Source organism: Zea mays, chromosome 6 (genome assembly GCF_902167145.1).
Source record: "Zea mays cultivar B73 chromosome 6, Zm-B73-REFERENCE-NAM-5.0, whole genome shotgun sequence".
NCBI classification, from domain to species: Eukaryota; Viridiplantae; Streptophyta; class Magnoliopsida; order Poales; family Poaceae; genus Zea; species Zea mays.
In genome coordinates, this window is record NC_050101.1 from 19634742 (window position 1) to 19652716 (window position 17975).

Below are 17975 nucleotides of genomic sequence, written 5' to 3' on the forward strand. Positions count from 1 at the left end.
GGCTTCATCGGACTAGATCCGAGGGACTGACGGGTTATTCCGATTTAAGTGTGTTGTTGCCTCTATGGCGAGACTTGGGCCCTTAAGCTGGAATAGTCTGGGCGGTTCCGCCACAGCCAACCATCATCAGCTGTAGTAAATGTCCATCCACCTTTGCAAATACGGCGATACCAGTAGTTCAAATCTCCGGGGCAATTTTCAAGTAACTTCGTAGTAAAAGAACTCCTTGTTTATAAGTAATACCAAATGACATTGAGATTTTACTGATAAAAACTGAGGTCCAGTACCATGGATATACATGTGAATTCTTAATAAAGGCATGTGCTCGTTGAAGAGTTGATCCAAGCTCTTTGACGAGGCCGGTAGCCAAAGAGTTATGGTTTCTCATTTAAAGTGTACGTGATGATATGTTTGTTGACACAGTAGCCGCTTGAATGGAATGTGAGGGAAGTAGCAAGGAATGGGGCATAAGATCAATGTTTATACTTAATTGTAAAATGACAAATCATTAGTTACCTGCATCTTCATGCCATCTTTGGCAATCCACAAGTAATCAGGTACTCGTGCAATATGGCATTTGAATGCTTCTGAGTCAGGATCTTCAATCCAGCAAGCAAGCATACTTAATGCCTGTGTACAGTTCACTCAGTCATTATCTATTTCAGTGATTGATGACGATTAGGAAACAAATACAGTCATTATTAAGACATATACGTTCAATAGAAGTTAGTACCTAACTACTGGCCTATGACGTAAAGAATAGAATCAACACACACACACACACGTGAAACACGCAGCGGACCCTCCCACCCGGCTCGGCTCCTACCGGCCGACGAGGCCCATCTCTAAAGTTTAGTTTTCTTGCAGTTTGAATATAACACAACATAACCATTTTGGATAGTTTGATTATAGGGACTGGTTTCAATGAAGTACCTATATAATACCTGACTGCATCATATATAGATTGCTACAATGAAGTGCCTATATAAGACCTAACTGCGTCATAGACTTGTGGTCTTTGCTCACATCCTTTAGGGCTCCTTTGGATTGAAGAATTATTTCCTGAATCCTACGTTTTTCCTGTGTTTTTGAACTAATTCCTATAAAATTTCTATATTGTTCCTGTGAAATTCCTGCGTTCCAAAGAAGCCCTTAAGTTTCTGCATGTTCTTGTTTATGTGCCTTTACTGTTCCTAAATTAGCTTAGGCTAGTTGATAAGTTTTGCTCTAGGGTGCAAAACTCTATGGGTTTGGGTACGTAGAGAACATTAGGAAAACTAAGTACACAATTTCTAGCTAGTTTATTGTTTTTTCTAGTGTAAAGTTAAGTAGAGCCATATGTTTAAGTTGTAATGGCCCAATTCAGCCCTCGTGCTTTTGGGTCCGACGCTCACTTCCCTTTAGAAGCTAGTACCCTGGTTTTAAAGTTAATGGACCGGTAAAAAGTCAATGGACCGATAATTGATTTTTTTTTCCAAAACAAATGGATTGTTATGTCTTACTTCTGTAAACTTTTTTAACAAGGTCAATAAGTTGCTGCACAAATCTAGCATAATGAAATTTCAAAACAGGAACTATACTTCCAATAACCATTCTACGTACTCAGTTTACCTTGGGTACAGCACCCATGTTGATGTAGTGAGTGCTCTCGTCTTCATAATGAATGTGCCTCATGATAAAGGCCAAAGCTTTGTTCCTCAGTTTTCTCCAAGGCCAATGGAACATAATCGGTTCAAACTTGTGGAGAATGGTCCATGAGATACCCAGAACCAATGAATGCGGATTATACATATCTTCCTAAAGTATGAGCATATAAGAAATCATGTAAACATTAGAGAATCTATGTTCAAAAAACCACATCTTGGTCATAAAGCAAGATAAATATGACATCTTATATGTGCTTTCTCAGGTTTTCCAAATAACCTCTTAGATCACCCAATTGTTTTGCAATTGATTATAATGTCATGTATGAAAAGGAAGGACGTAACTGTGCCATCGTGGTTTAGGTATTTCATTAAGAGGTACATGCACTTTTTCTGCTAGGCTTATTTATCCTTAAAATACAAGAAGCCCTTACATTGATGAAGGGATTATCAAATTAGGTTTTTATGCTAGTGTATACATTTAAGGACAATTCATTTTTATTAAATTTGTCAATTATTTTTTATGGATTATATTATTCAGAGAACTATTCCTCAGGATATTTCCCTGGATTGGTATTTAATTAATATTTCCAATTCCATTTCGGATATAATGGCTTTATTAGGACCACTTTTTCGTCCATTCTGGGAATACCAATTATCTGATTTTAACAGTTTGTGGAAAAATTATATACAATTCCAGTAAATATGCATCATGCAGAAAATTTGCTATCTGGTTTATATACTAAAACTAGTCGGTTCCCCGTGCGTTGCGACGGCTTACAACAATACCCACGTAAACTATCTATCAAAAAAAATTCAAGATTTTTATTGATTGTCTCCGCTCTCTGTATAATATATTTTTTGATTTGGCTAACTGATGTTATTGTTTACTTCATGGAAATATGTCTTTGTACAACACAGCCAATAAAGTGAGCGATTAGAAGAGAGTTCACAACGATTGACTGAATGAACAGAGATTATAAAATGACATAATTTCATCATACAGAGAACAAATAAGAGAAAATTTGTGAGATCAAGTTTATAAAATAAGTCTCATGAAGTCAAACTTATAAAAAAGATAGATCAAAATATAGAGTGATTGCTAAAGTCAAGCATCAATAAAAACTGGATGCGCTCCATATAAATTACGCTACTTCGTAGCAATTAGTAACGTTTAAAACCAACAAATAACCTTTCATTTTGCTGTTAGTGTGACAAATCATTGATGTTCCATCCAATTCAGCAACCTCAAACACCATGTAGTCAATTGCGCCAATGTGGTTTCAGAAACGACCTAATGCTTGCAAGAGCAAAGAACGTCGTGTCGTGCTTGGGCTGTAGCCTCGGCCCAGCCCGACACGATTATTTTTTATTTTACAAAAAAACCGTATATACCTATATACAATTTATATTCAATATTAAAACATCTTAGCGTGATGTTCTACTGGTTAGACAATTTCACATAGTGTCTCCTGCACTTTTTCCATCAGGGCATGGGTTCGAACCCCACATCCTGCACCGTTTTTTAACATTTTACGCTGATTTAATTAAATGGATCGACGGGCTAATGGGCTGGCCCGAAACATTTAGCAGACGGGCATGACGTGCCTGTGCGCTGATTTAATTAAATGGATCGACAGTCTAACGGGCTGGCCCGACACAGTTAGCGGGCCGGCATGACGTGCCTGTGCCATAGTTGTTGCCCGCGTGCATCTAGCCCGTGTCGGGCGTCGTTTGACATCTATAAATGTGCAGCAGATTAATTTGAAATAGTTGTGAGGGATTATTTGTAAAAAAATGACGCATGACGACCGTTATTAATTTGAAATAGTTGTGAGGGGTTATTTGTAAAAAAATGACGCATGACGACCGTTGAAACCGGTGCTTTAAGTATAGTATAGATTTGAATAAGACGAACGGTTAAACAAGATGTCTAATAAAAGTAAAAAAAATAACATTTTTAATGGGACGGAGGGATTAGATGTTTACATCAACTGTTGTTTAATAGTATAGTAAATTACTTTAAAATAGTATAGTACACTAATACTAACTTGGTTCTGATCATTTTCCCATACCAACCTTAGCACATTCAGTACGAGCTTTGTTCCAGTCAATCTCATCATAGGCGTCTGTGTACAGCTCTTTCCTTAATTCCATTACTAGTGGTGTTATTGGGCCAACGAACCTCCTACCATAAATGTAAGACATGGGCAAATACACCATTCGGCAATAGCAAGACATTCGACCTGCAATAGTGGTGAATCATTATTGCATTAGAAAAGAATGGCCTAGTAAGGGCTTATTTAGTTCTCACCGTAAAATTTTTACACTCATCATGTTAGATGTTTGTACATATGCATGGAGTATTAAATATAGATGAAAAATAACTAATTATACAAATTTCGTGTAATTTGCGAGACACATCTTTTAAGTCTAATTAGTTCATGATTTGACAATGTTGTGCTACAATGAACATTTGCTAATGTCTGATTAATTAGACTTAATAAATTCTTCTCGCGGTTTACAGGTGAGCTATGTAGTTAGTTTCTTTATTACTATCCCAAAAATCCTTCCCATATCCCATGGAACATCTGACGTGACACACAAAGTTTTTATAGCCCGGATCTAAACACCCCTTAGAAAGAATTCGTAGCTTTTATCGACTTTAGTGTCTTTTTGTAAAATGACATGATTGTCCTGTGCTAAATGAATTTAGATCGTCAAATAAATTAGAACTTTATGATGGTACGATTATTGATTGGAGATGGATTTATTGGCTGGTACAATGAAGATAATATAAGGGTTAAACTCACAAAGCAACATTGTAACGGTAGAATATCACAAAAATAGAAATCTAGGCACAAATTTCATAAAACTTGTACAAGTTCAAACAGTAAAATTTTATGATGGAGTTAAAACTTGTACGATTATTGATTGGAGATGGATCTATTGGATCAATTAATGGTGTTGCGGCACGAGTCTTTTCCTCTATTTACTAGTTCTTCGTACATGGTCACATGGATATCTATATCTTTTTCTCATACACGCAGGAAAACTTTATATCATTATGTTAAGAAGTATCACTTCAAATAGATATATACTTTTATTTTTGAAAATAAAATAACTAGCAACCCTAGATGCACTTTGGTTGATCCATCTCCTAGTAACTAGCCAGTTAGAATAGTTCCCTCTTTGTCATCAACCGAAATCTCTCTATCTTTTCTCCTTATTTATCTGAGCAATGCTATATACATATAGGAGTTAAAGTTCTCGTACGGTACGTAAGACATGTCCCTACCAAAATGGTGGGTTTCTCCTAATATTTTTAATTAGTAGTAGAACAGTACCACGAGTTATAACACATGGGAATCTCACTAGGAGACATTTAACGGGAAAATTTATACTAAATTTTGAATAGAAAAGCACTAAGAGAAACCCACCTCACAGGAGAAGTCTAAAATTCTGGTTGTGGTGCTCCACATGATTCTACTATATAGATAGATGAACCCAAACAAACACTACATACAAACATACATGAATAATACAATGCAATTATAGAAACAAAATAGAACCTGGGTGAAACGGCAGGTAATATGGAAGTAGCCAAAATTCTGGTGGTACCGGGTTAACTCCGGACCAATCGTATACTCCAAGTACCTGAGATATTTTAAACAAGAGATCTTAGTTAAGGAAACTTCTACTAATAAAACCAGTTCGAATAAGGTTGACACTGCATAAATCGCATAATTCCATAAACAAAGGAGTGATGTCCCCTACTGTGAGCCAAAACTTTCCCCATGCTGCCGTAAATGTGGCTCCTCCATGATCCAGTATCCACTTTCGGCTTTTCTCCATGGCTCCATCTCCGCCATTTGGGCTCTCCCCAAGCAACCTCAAAGCAACATAGTTCAAGGCTGAGCTAAGCATGGTGCTGTGGCCCTCAATGTGCAATCCTCACCCTCCATCTTCATTCTACATTATATTCAGGGAGAGTAATGAAGTTTGCTCTCTCCCAGCACGCAACTTTCAAGTTTATCAATAAAATAGCCTTACCTGATGATTGTAGATGTACCGAAGTATCTCCTTCTGATGTTCCGATGATAAAACAGTGTTCAGAACTCCACTCACATATAATGTTGTAATCTGGGCACATAGGTAAGGAGTCAAAACATAATGAGTAACTTTAATTCTTACTACCACTGCTATGTAAAAGCTCTTTAGAGGCGGTTGGACCAGCCACCTATGCTCTTCCGTTTCAGGTGGTTTTCGAGCCGCCTCAAAAAATAGGATTTATAGAGACGGCTGGGAACAAGAACCGTCTCTAGAAATCGATTTGTGAAGCCGACTGCATTTTGAGCCGCCTCTACAAATCGTTGTCCAGAAATCACAAATTTAGATTGAAAAAATAGCAAAAAGAATTTTAACCCCGAAAGACTCCACCAAGCAGCTGCATGTCGTTCCCTGGCCACTCCACCTATACAACACTTGTGTCCATTTAGGATATTCGTTCTCCTCATTTTATCTTTATCTGGTTTTGAAATGAGTATTTGAGATCCTAAACGAATTCAAAGAAAATGATGTCTACTATAAAATTTTATAACTTTTTGAGATCTACAACTTTGGTTTTGGCTGTTCCTCCGTCCGAGGTCATTTGAAACTTTTGAATTTCAAACGTGAGACATTCAAACGGAGATTTTTCATGTATAGATGATTTCAAATGAAAAAGTTATCAACTACAGACTTGCATAATTTTTCAAGATCTAAAACTTTTGCTTTGGTCGTTTTTCCATTCGAGGTCATTTGAAAATTTTAAATTTATAATGTGAGAAATTCAAACGAAGATTTTCTTTGCATAGATGATTTCAAATGAAAAGTTGTCAACTACAAAGTTATATAACTTTTCAAGATTTATAACTTTTGTTTTGGTTATTTCTCATTTGAAAATTTGAATTTCAAATATGACAAATTCAAACGTGATTTTTGCATGCATAGATGATTTCAAATCAAAACGTTGTCAACTTCAAAATTGCATAAATTTTGAGATCTATAACTTTCGTTTTGTTCGTTTCTTTATCCGAGGTCATTTGAAAAATTCAAATTTTGTTATGTAGCTCCTATTTTTAGAGGCGGGCGGAAATAGAGTCATCTCTAAAAATCAATTTCTAGGTGCAGCTAGAAATAGAGCCGCATCTAAAAATAGAGGCATTTGTAGATGTGGCCGGAACAACCGCCGCCTCTCTACAAATGCATTTCTAGAGGTAGCTCATTTTGGAGGCTGCTGTAGAGGCCGCTCCGTAAATTGACCCGCCTTAAAGAAAAAGGCTCCCGTGTTTGAAAATCGATTTTATAGTAGTGTACTACGTAGCAAGCTAGAAGCCAAAAAAATCATATTAATCTCTACTACTTATTAAGTAAGCAATAGTAGTCTGCCATTGACTTGTTCTGCCTTTGACCTGTTCTGCCATGGCTCTGGTTCTGCCCCCACAGGTCGTACACGCAGGTGTCCAGCAAAAATTCTTATGCATGCGCGTGTTGAAACTGACCACCAGTTCAGCCACCATTTGAAACTAATCAGTTCAGCCACCGCGCCAAAGCTTATAAGCCGCTCCATGTCTCCTTTACTAGCCAATATGGTACTAAAGTTTTGCAAGACAATACAACAATACAGCAGTGCAGGCGTTTTGGGCTGCTTTTTTGGTGCGGCCCATACTCCAATTAGGTTTGGGCGGCCCATGGTCGCGCGCACAGCAGTCGTTTCTTCCTCCGTCCGCACGATGGAGCGCTCAACCGTCCGTTCCGGCCGCCCCTCGGTCAGCTCCACGACGGCACGACCTCAGCTCTCCAACCTGGGCCTCGGCTACTCCATCGCCATCGCGCTCGGCTTCCTCATCCTGTTTGCCTCCTTCCTGCTGGCTTTCTACTTCTGCTTCGGCCGCGGCGGGGACTACTGGGCCGGGGAAGCAGTCACCACGGCGTCCAGCTCTGGCCACCTCTCCATCACCGTCCCGCGCGTGCTCTTCGTCGCGGAGGGGTCCGAGTCCCCCGAAGACGACGCTTACCCCTCCTCCTCCGCCGCCGCGGCCTGCTCCCCCGTCGGGCTCGACGCGGCCGCCATCGCTTCCTACCCCAAGGTCGTCTTCTCCAGCAAGGCCGCCGAGGCTGACGCCATGTGCTCCATCTGCCTCAGCGAGTACAGGGACGGCGAGACGCTGCGCGTGATGCCCGAGTGCAGGCACGGCTTCCACGTCGCGTGCCTCGACGCCTGGCTGAGCCGGAGCGCGTCCTGCCCCGTCTGCAGGTCCTCTCAGGTCCTTCCCCGTTTTCTCTCCTTTGCAGTTTTTGGTTCCTGAATTCTGCACTGTCAAACCCAAGCTATACATAAACAACTGATGGCTCAATATGCTAAGCAATTCTTTACATTGGGTATAATCAATATAGGGGCATTATGGAATATTAATTATTTTGGTTATATTTGATTGTTTGGAAATATTGTTGTTCTTTACATTCAGGGCTTGGTTGAGCGTATGTTTAGTGACAAAAAAGCATTGATCAGAGAAGCTTCAAATGTCCAAGTCATCCTCTTTCAGGGGAACATTTGCAGGTAGAGGATGGACTGCTTAATGGTTCTATTTACCAGCGCATTTGGCAGTTCTATTTGTCAGAGGCAAATGTGGGTGATTTCTCATATCTACTTGCTATACATCTTGTCAAAGCACTGCTAATAGAAGAAGGGGACCATCTTATGTCAAAAAAAGAAGGGGGCTATCTAAGAATTATATGGTCAATTACACCTAGCATCCAGTTTTACACAATTGGTCCTTGACATTATCTAAGTCACCTAATTGGACATGAAGGCGAGGGGTCCATCTTCCATATTATAAAGGAACTAGGTAAGTTTACTTCCACAAATGGTTGTTGTACTTATGATTTTGCTAACCTTATCTACTCGAGTATAGTCATGTCATCCTTTACTCGTCAACCTGTAACATATCTAATCTAACTACTATAGGATGGGTCGTTAACTTAATGCTAGAGAGAGCAATGGCAATAATGAGTATTTTTTTTCTCAGCAAGCATGAGGCTCACTGATGCTGGTGATGGTCAGGTTTGATCCATATTATCTTAGTTGAGCTAGCATAACCATTTTCATTGGAGACACTTTGATATTACTTACGCCTTTTATGCTACAATTATTTTAGTATAATGTAGCACACATGGAGGATATTGTTCGGTTGATCTCCAAATATCTTCATCTGTTAAAGGAAGTCAGTTAGTGGATATTTAATGAGGTAATGGAAAGGGCCATGGTTTACATATCACGAGAAGCAAATGGTAAGTCAGAAGACCTGAAATATGTAACTAACTTGGACAAATTGCAAGAGGAGACTGGTGGTAGGAGCTTACAAAAGCAATCAAAGCCTTAGAGGGCTTGATGGAAGCAAATAGGGACTTTGAAGAACTAAAAGTATGTGTTCCAGTCTATATAATGTTTATTTTTCTTAGATTTTCATGTACGTACTTCTTTTGGGCACAAATCAAACCAGCTCCTGAACTGCTAGATGAGCTGTGCATTGTGGTTCGTTATAGCTGAAGCACATTTCATGAATAAGGTATAAAATTGATCATTCTATTTCATTCTATTTCCAGTCTGTAAGATATTGAGTTTTCAGGATGGTTATGCCTTGCTTTCTAGGTTGAAGCCTTATCGAGTGTAAACCATAAAAATCTTATGAACCTTGTGGGTTATTGTGAAGATGAAAACCCTTCATCTGGATGATGGTCTTCGAGTATGTTTCAAATGGATCACTATTCGAGCGATTGCATGGTAAGTTTAATTGTGGGGTTACCTTTATCTATTTTGATGTGTACATCACATGGTACTGCGAATCCGAAACACCCTGGTTAACCGCTATTAACAATTTTCAATTTATTGGTATTTTCAATTTATATCTTGAAATAGCATATATCTAAACCTAAGTGTCGGTAATTTGATATGACACGAACTAAACTCCAGTCTGATTATAAATCTAATTACACAGATGAAGACTAAAATAGAAGACATATTTATTAAACATATATTTAATATATAAAATTAATATTCAAACATTTGATATGACATCAACTAAACTTCAGTCTAGGGAACCAAACACCAGCTAACAAGCAGAGTAGTTGCACAGACGATGTTCTTTTCTGGTCACATGCATGGAAGCGCGTGCACAAACTGGCCTAGGTTTCCAGTGAGATGGGATGCCGTCCACCTAAAATTAGGGGATTTGTTTTTATTTTATTGGTATTTGCTTTTGTGGTCTCTTAGTTATTTTGGTTCATAATTTTCAAAAATCAATGGCCACGATTTGTTCGAGATATTACTTTTTATGGGGTATCAGACCCTAGCAAGGCTCATTTAATTATTTACTTATTTGTTTTAGGTTACTCGGCTGATACCAGATGCAAAAGGAACATCATGCAATCAACGGCTTGAGAGAATTAGTGGAACACAACATACTTACATTTTACGAGTTCCCTTCAGAAATGAAAACGGGATACTTAAGAAATGGATATCAAGATTTGATGTGTGGCCATATCTGGAAACATTTGCTGAGCTTCTTTTAATGAAAAAAATCTGAGGAAAGTACCTTATGACTTCATGGTACAATGTAAAATCTGTGAATAGTTAGTTAGGAGACGATATTTGATACCCCCTCAATTTCAAATTGTAATTCAGTTTTTTTTTCTAGATTTGTAGTTTTACTATGTAACTCAGTGAAAATTATATACCTAGAAAGCAAGACAACTTACAACTTGTAATGGAGAGAGTACATATTAAGAAAAGGTCCAACACTCAAAAGGTAAGAATCCAAATTATTTCCAGTAGAGTTGCATGAAAAAGCAACATTTCTGCCTTTGCAAGTGTTGATTTCTTATATGCAAATTTTCTGTGTACCGGTTCTTTTTTTATATGACATTTTCTACTTCAATGGTCTTCCCCATTTGACAAAAGCTGTATTTTCCTTTTTTATATAGGATGCTGCTGGTGAAATTGCTGCTGAATTACAAGGTACTCCAGACTTCATAATTGGAAACTACAGTGATGGAAATCTTGTGGCATCGTTGCTATCTTACAAGATGGGAATTACCCATGTATGCCCTGTTAATCATACTTGAGGTCTTACATTTGTTTCGTTACTAACCATATATGCATGGTCCTTGCAGTGCAACATTGCTCATGCTCTGGAAAAGACTAAGTATCCAGATTCAGACATATTTTGGAAGAATTTTGATGAGAAGTACCATTTCTCCTGTCAGTTCACTACTGATATAATTGCTATGAACAATGCTGATTTTATCATCACCAGCACATACCAAGAAATTGCTGGAAGGTTTTTATTCTGTTTCCGTCTTGTTGGCCACTGTAGATTTCTTCTGGGACTTAGCATTCACCAATTAATTTGCATGCACACTGAATCATGTTTACCTCGCTCATGCATATACTGTTCTGATGTTAAGTTACTGTATTGATTGTAATTATGGTAACATGCAATCCATGCTTTTTCATGCATTAATCTTGCATGGACTGTGATCACATATGGATAATAGCTATTCTTAATTTTCTACAAGACGCTCATATATATACTTATTCTAATTTTTTTCTCAGCAAAAATATTGTTGGACAGTATGAGAGTCATATTGCCTTTACTCCGAGTTGTCCATGGGATCGATGTCTTCGATCCAAAGTTCAATATAGTCTCTCCTGGAGCTGACATGTCCATATACTTTCCACATACCGAGAAGGCCAAGCGACTCACCTCTCCATGGTTCAATCGAAAATTTGATTTATGACCCGGAGCAAAACGATGAACACATGTGAGTACTTTCTGCTATCCTGCCTGGTCCTTTGAGGCCTTTTGGGTTGTGACATGGACGTCCTTCGCAGTATTCTCTTCTAATTCGATTCGAGCTTGGAAATTTCTGCTGATGATATTGTTATCACTAATTCGCAGTGGGCATCTGGATGACCGGTCAAAGCCCATCCTCTTCTCCATGGCAAGACTCGACAGGGTGAAGGACATAACAGGGCTGGTCGAAGCTTTTGCTAAGTGCGCTAAGCTGAGGGAGCTGGCAAACCTTGTTGTCGTTGCCGGGTACAATGATGTCAAGAAGTCCAAGGACAGGGAAGAGATCGCGGAGATAGAGAAGATGCATGAACTCATCAAGACCCACAAATTGTTCAGGCAGTTCCGCTGGATCTCTGCCCAGACAAACAGGGCCCGTAACGGTGAGCTCTATCGCTACATCGTTGATACCCATGGTGCTTTCGTACAGGTGTATATATATGGCTCTGGATTACAATCTAGATTATATAGAGGTTTCATTCCATACCTGGCATATGTATGGTCCGGTCGTTGTCCAGCAACAGCGGCTTACGTACCGACTTTAATCTTGGCATGTTAACTACAACCGACCTTCTATGAAGCGTTCGGTCTCACTGATATAGCTGAATATTTGATTTAATATGTAGGCAATGTGATACTGTCCATACTACAGTAATGAGTTGTTTTATGTATTGCTAATACTTAACATAACTACCTCACATGTCTGATCTATTAATATGTGCATTGTATATGGTTTTTCTTTGCTATGTCCACATTCAGTTTTTTTTAAAATCTCATGAAATGAGACAATTAGTGTGGACATAGGATTGTATTTTGTTGGTTCTTGTTCTGATCTCCAGATATATTCTTGAACCATCCTTTTCCCCTTGTTAATAATTTCTATTTAGAGTCATTAATCTGGGACACCTGTAACATTATCAAGTTACTCCTTGTGCTGATGACTTTCTGTATTTTGATTTTTGCATGCTTAATGATATTGGTGTTACTCTAATGACTAGAAAATGGCATCGGATTTCCTGGGTACTTCTAGATTTGGGTTGATGCGACTTGGTTTGTCTATACAATTTATGTATGGATAGGATACCAAATGTATTAAGAAACCTTTTCTCATAGCAGTACCGTGGTATTATGTGTTTCCGTTGCAACGCACGGGCACTCAGCTAGTGAAAGAAACAAGGTCGCATGCCTGTGTACTCTCTCTATCCCTGAATATCTGTCGTTTTCGTTTCCCTAAAAACAATTTTTACTAAATATATATTAAAAGATAGTAATATTCGTGGTACATAATTAATATTACCGGAAAGATCAGTTTTTTAATAAATTTATTTGGGATATAAATGTTGCACGTATTTTATATAAATCGAATCAAACTTATAGCACGCACATCAACAACGACAGTTAAATAAGGCATGCATACATACAAAGTAGTCACTTAGTGGCATGCAACGAAACAAGTTGGAGCAGGTACCAAGCCTAGCTGGCAAAAGGAAGAGAAGTCCCACATAATCCGCAGGCCAGTGTCCATCATGTGCCTGCAAATTACATATACACGGTTTACAGCCCGTTTCACAGAGGTCCAGACGGCTTCCTCCGTAACGTCGTCATTCTCTTGAAGCTTCACTGCCGGAAGGTCGCCCAGATGATTATGAGGGTTTTCTTTAGCGTAGTGCACAAAAGACAACACAATTAGTTAAGCAAGTTGCGGTCTACAACAATCTCATTACAGAGTAATCTGAAAGATAGAGCTCGATCGGCCCGTTTGTACTGATTTAATGTTGAACAGATGTGTCATCTTATATATTATTTAAAACTGAGCCGATCTGGGTCGTATCTCAAAGAACCACGGTGCCCTTTCTAGCGTTTGCTTTCAAGGATTACAATGTAGTTACAGTTACATCGGGTGTTTAGATACTATATAGGAGTATTAAATATAGATTAATTATAAAATTAAAAATCGGAGGCTATTTAAGGAGACGAATCTATTAGGCATAAATAGCCTATGATTTGACAATGTGTGCTACACAGTAAACATGTGCTAAATAATGGATTAATTAGACTTAATAGATTTGTCTCGCAAAGTACTCTAGCTCCGGCGATGTAATTAGTTTTATAATTACTCTATATCTAATACTCCTAGATAGTATCAAACATTCTACGTAACACGGACTACGAAGTAGTAGTCCGCAAACACTCCAGGGTAGAATATATCAGTAAGAGTTGACGAGTTTCAATAACGAAACGTACGTTTCTGTCTTCCAAAACAAGGCGATCGGTGGGAGAGGTATGTCCATGCATGGTCCCAGACATTAATAGTGTGTTTGGTTTGAGGAATGAAGTAATCCATCTTCTTCTCACTCCTCACTTTTTTATTTGGTTTGTGGAATAGAATGAGTTGATCCATCACCACTTCATTCCTCATAAGCTAATAATTAGTATATACATGAGGAGTGAGTTGATTCCACCAAAATTGATGGAATAGACTTATGATGCATCAACTCATGAAGCATAGAGTGACTCCACAAACCAAATACACCATAACTCGTCTACTACGTATACCTTTTTTTATATGAGGTCATAAAAAAAAACTCACCACGTACGCTACATGCATGGTGCTATCATATATATGTTCTGTTTTTCTTTTTACTGAGATTACGTAATAATTAAAACACATGCATGGGACACACCTGGATCCGCATGAGGAGGTCACTAGAATGCTTGCGTTCGAAGCGGTGCTCGGCGAAGTCCCGTCGTGCCTTGTCAACCTGGGCTCGCTCCTCCGGCGTGCCGAGGTCGGGATCGAACACCCACTCTTGCCTCCCGAGGAGGTTGTTCAATGACCGAAGCCATGGGCTGCTGCTGCGCTCCGACACTTTGAGCCTCCACATGATGCAATACGATGCTCGGCTAATAATCTAGCTAATAGAGATGGACAATGCATGACATGAGGCATGTGTAGTACTGCAGTGTTCCTGTCTTTTATAGAGGGCCGGAGGGCCATTCCCTGTGCAGAGCGCTCATGGTTGCAAGTCTACTACTACTCTATAAGACTGCAAAGAGGGCGTCCACAGTGGTATGCCCCCGCCTCCGCAGATCTCGCCTGCACTGCTCCCGCCCGTGACAGCCTGTAAGGAGGCTGCCCCAACCTCCGCAGATCTCGCCTGTGCTGCCCCCGCCCGCGATAGCCTGTACCTCACGCCCAGCCTCGGCGCTGCCCTCCACCGGCGCCGTCTGCTCCCCATGTTACACCATGCCCTCTTCTCCGCAGATCTCGCCGTGACAGTAAGTGAGCTCTCTCGACCTCTTGTGGCAACCAGCTTCGTCGTCTTCTCCTTGATGTGCCACCTCCTCCCGCACGCCGTCTCAGGCTGCGCTCCAAGCGAAAGGATGACACTCGCTAACTTCTCTAACAATCTCGACACACGGACCATCGACCGACGATGGCCAGGCGCGGGGAACTACTCCGACGACTGTTGCCGGTGGACCGGCGTCCGCTGTCGCCGGTTCGGAGTCGGAGCGTACCATCGACAACAGCAGTTCCAGGTTGTCAGCCTAGACCTCGCCGGCATAGGCCTTGCTGGCCCCGTCGTGTCGAGGACGCTGGACCGCCTGGACATGCTGTGCGTCCTCAACCTCTCCCGGAACTCGCTGCACGGAAGTGTCCTGTCGGAGGTGCTGCGCATGTTGCGGCTGCAGGTGCTGGACCTGAGCTAGAACAGCCTCAGCGGCGAGCTCAGCGGTCAGTCGGCAGGGCCGTCTTCTCGTGGCACTGGCACCTCGGGGATCGGGCACCTTGACGTCTCCTTCAACAGCCTGACGAGCCTGGGGGCAACGTATTCCAGTGGCTCCCGCTGCTGCGCAACTTCTCGGCCGAGTCCAACCGGCTCACGAGCGTCCTGCCAGGGTCGCTACTCTGGTCATGCCCGGAGCTCGAGCACCTGCTTGTAAGGTTCATATTGTAATGTTTGTACTGTTCTGCTACCGTGCTACACTGAAACTAAAGACTCTTTTCGACTGAATTCTGAAGCAGGCATTGTTTAGCTTAGTTAAGTTCAGTTTCAGACCAGCATGAGACCCATGACGTCATTAGAATATCACCAGTTAAACTCCTCCAGCTGTCTTGATATTTTAAGAACTGCCTTTCTTTTGTGCCTGATAATGCATTTCTCGACTTGCTGCTGAAAATTTGAGATATCTTAATCTATTAGGCATCAAATGAATTCATTGATTTCACTGCTTCTCTGAAATACTGGAGGCTGAATCTAATTTCAGATGGATTGTTTGGTGCAACCAAAGTGGCATCCACTTCATAGCTACAAGTTGGCACTGCAGACACCCCTCGTAAGCAAGCTTCTGGACAACCGTTTGTCTTGTGAGAATTATTTACATGTAAATCTCGTTGTTTTTTATTCAAAGTAGTAGGTACCTATAAATCAAATCGAAGTAACATGCACACACAAATGCATATTTAATTTGAAAAGTTCTAAAAATTTGCTAGGCATAGTGGAGCGTGTACTTTATTTATATCTATGCAAATTGTGCAATATCCGTCTCAATGGTCTATATTTTTTTTTTGCAAAATCTCAGTTTGGAGAAAAAATCATGGTTAAAGTGTTCATTTCAATCTCCTTCATGTTATATGCGTAAGTGTACAACATTTCTGGTATCCACCCCATCCTCATCACACGCAAGTTCCTGCGTCCCTAAACACGTAAATTGTAGTAGCAGTAGTATTTTTTGAATGTAAGCTTCAATTTAAATGCAGAGTATGATAGGTCAAAGTAATAACTTTGTGATTATCTGGCTCCAGTTAATGAATTTATAAGACCACATATTTGTAGTTTCTATAAAATTTGTTCAACAATCTCTGGTCCTTGCATGAAGAGTGAATTAGCATCAAGTTTTGATCAATTTTGTGTTTCTCTTACAATGTTTGGCATTGCGATTCTGAAAAATAGAGCTTGGGCCCTTGGCAAATATTAGTTTGGTAAGTGCACAATCTACAACTTAGCCTTATACTTCTGATTTTGTTTGCATATTGTTTTAGAAATGGAAAAAAGAAAGGCCAAAAGTTAGCCAATGTAGCAGCCTTATACGAGCCATTCATAGCTTATGAAGAAGGGTCTAGGAGCAGCTTTAAGAAACAAGAAAGAAATTACCAGTGCCGTCTGCTGTTCATCAGTCAACTTTTCTTGACCGCCAACTCCAAGCGATCTGACAGATTGTTGTATAATTGCGCCATTGGAATTGTGTCTATGGTATGTAGCCTTTTCGGCGTGACTCAAAAAATAAACCCTTGGATATACATGCAGCAGTCTTCCAACTGTTGTAGTTCAGTTGTTTTGTTCATTATGGCTCACCAAAACAAGATCCAAATTTTAACTGTTATTAAACTTCCGCACATGTGTATACATGGTTGTTTTGGCCAAACATTATTACCCAGTCCATTGATCTCGATGTATCTGCTTCACGCCACACGTAATTTGTAAACCAATATTAGGGCACATTCGAAGACAAGCTGAGATGCAGTAGATTTGCAAAGCAACTAAGTCGGTTCCTATTTTTGTGTCGAACTGTTCTAAAGCTCACCATGATAGTAAAAACAGTTATCTTGTACTTTTACTCACTATGATAATAAATGAGACTACCAAAGGTATTCTGTCATCCATCTTTTTTGTGCTCCTATATATAGTAAACTTGCACTATTAGCATTGCTAAACTTGCATTATCAGTATTTAGAGGTATTCTCCTGATACTAAACTTGCATTAGTAGCATTGCTTTTGCTTTTCTGCTCCTGTGCTAATGAAAGGTTTAAGGAACAAATAAAGTGGCTATGCATCTAAGAGGTTATTGCCTTTCTTTGCATCTGTCCTGTCCTCTGATTGCATTATTTATAAGACATGCTTTCAGGATTTTATTATACTTCTTTATGCTAATGAGGTTGTGCATGTTGCCTGAATTTCAGATAAAACTTCTTGTAGATGACTGTTCTAATTTTGTGAGGATGCTAATATTTATATTTAACATTGTTATTGTTATTTTAATTTGATGAAAGTGCATTCTCTTTTTATGTTTCTAAGGTATGTAAATATCTGCTTTTAGTGATGCTAACAAAAATATAGAATAATAATTAGTGTTTTTGCATATCAATACATTTTTATCATATTGATTCTGTAGCAACGTACGGGCATATATCTATAGAAGTATGAATATCCTTGAGGAAGTTTAGTTTTGTAAATGGTTGTCTTTGTAGGGTCATGTTTTTACTATAGTCGTGCTATACTTGCCTCTGAAGGTGGAGAAAATTTGCAATCATGTATTGTGAAATATCAACCGTGTATATTAATCATCATATTTGTTTGAGATTATTAATGCCATGCTTAGTGTTCGTGCCAATAGATAAGTTTGTAGTTGATGATAATATGTATTGTTTGTTTTCAT

At 39.5% G+C, this 17975-nt stretch overlaps 1 pseudogene; it reads right to left on the minus strand.

The window, feature by feature from the left end:
* Nucleotides 1–62: 62 nt before the first annotated feature.
* LOC109940372 (parkeol synthase-like) lies at nucleotides 63–14421 on the minus strand (annotated as a pseudogene).
* Nucleotides 14422–17975: the final 3554 nt, after the last annotated feature.